A 1,662-nucleotide genomic window follows, 5' to 3' on the forward strand; every position below is an offset into this window, starting at 1 on the left:
ATCTTTTTATTTAAGAGTTCTACCTGATTAGAGAGCATGGTGACCGAATCAACATTATAAACGTCAGATGTTTTCATTGGCTTTGTCCTCATGACTTGCCACTAATATTTATTCAGTGACATCTCCTCAATAAACTCATAGGCATCTTCAGGTGTTTTATTATTGATGGTTCCGCCAGCAGCTGCGTCAACCATTTGTCGAGACGAAGGATTCAGACCATTGTGGAATGTTTGTACTTGGAGCCAAAGCGGTAATCCATGGTGAAGGCCCCTTCTCAAAAGATCCTTGTATCTCTTCCATGAATCGTAGAGTGTTTCTAAATCCATCTGTACAAAAGAAGAGATATCATTACGTAATTTGGTCGTTTTAGCCGGCGAAAAATATTTTAGTAAAAATTTTTCGGTCATTTGTTCCCAAGTAGTAATTGATCCTCGTGGTAACGAGTTCAACCACTGTTTAGCTTTGTTCCTCAATGAAAAAGGGCATAATCGACGATGAATGGCATCATCAGAGACACCATTAATTTTAAATGTATCATATAGTTCTAAGAAGTTGGCTAAATGAGCGTTAGGATCCTCATCCTACAAACCATCAAACTGAACAAATTGTTGTATCATTTGAATAGTGTTAGGTTTTAATTCAAAAGTATTTGCAGCTACAGTAGGTCTACGATTTAGTTCCTATTAAAGAAGGTTTAGCATAATCATACATAGTGCGTGGAGCAGGATTTTGATTAATCGCAATTGCAGAAGGTAGCTGATTGCCTTGGTTTTTAGCCATCTCTTCGGTTGGGGGTTGAGTCTCATCTTCTTGCTCGTTCTCTGTGTATCGCAAGCTTCGTCTTATTTCTCTTTGGTTTCTGCGTACTGTGTGATCAATTTCTTCGTCAAAAGGTAGTGGTCCTGACGGGTTTCTTCTAGTCATAAACTATAAAAACCTTCCAAGAGAAAGAAAAAAGTAAATTAATAAATAATAATAAAATAAAACTAAATTGCCAGAAAGATAAATGGCTAAAGTAATAAAAATTGAGCGTTCCTAATATATTAGTTCCTCGACAATAGTGCCAAAAACTTGGTCACGAGGTTTCGTGATAGGTTTTAAATATTTATAATTATTCATTCTTAAACTAACTATTATCGCGATGTAGGCAAGTGTACTTATCGAACAGTAGTATAGTTTTAGCAGGACCGGATTGTCGAACCCAAAGGAACTAAAAGTACTGTCTTTTTATTATCTAGCCTAAGAATAAGGAGGGTTTGGTTTAACTAACTAATTATCTAAACTAAGTACTCACAGAGAATAGAACTGGGGAATTACTTTTGGGAAAATCGATTGAATGAAGGCAATACCTAAGGAAAAATCCACCTATACTGTACTTGTTATTCTGGCTCCGAATCGGACGATTTATTCATTTAACTTGTTCTGTAGAAATCCTAAGTTATGTTATCATCCTTATTCAAGACTAATAGCGTCTAATCCCTAGATTGAATAACCGAGACTTTTCTCTAGTTAAGACTCTAGGGTTGCATTAACTAAATTTATGGATCCCCTTATTAGGTTTCTCCCTAATCCGGCAAAATCTTGTCATCCTATGTCTAGGCACGCAATCAACTCCGCTTAATTATGACAAATGTACTCTTAGACAGGGTCTATTCCTCCTCT

The 1,662-nt window shown here is 36.3% G+C and overlaps 1 non-coding gene across 1 annotated transcript; it reads left to right on the forward strand.

The window, feature by feature from the left end:
- The first annotated feature begins 252 nt into the window (after positions 1 to 252).
- On the forward strand, positions 253 to 358 carry LOC121206689 (small nucleolar RNA R71). Its single transcript, XR_005901832.1, has one exon. It is a non-coding gene; the product is annotated as a small nucleolar RNA R71 (small nucleolar RNA).
- The last annotated feature ends 1,304 nt before the right edge of the window (positions 359 to 1,662 follow it).

This window comes from Gossypium hirsutum, chromosome A01, assembly GCF_007990345.1.
Source record: "Gossypium hirsutum isolate 1008001.06 chromosome A01, Gossypium_hirsutum_v2.1, whole genome shotgun sequence".
Taxonomy (NCBI): Eukaryota; Viridiplantae; Streptophyta; class Magnoliopsida; order Malvales; family Malvaceae; genus Gossypium; species Gossypium hirsutum.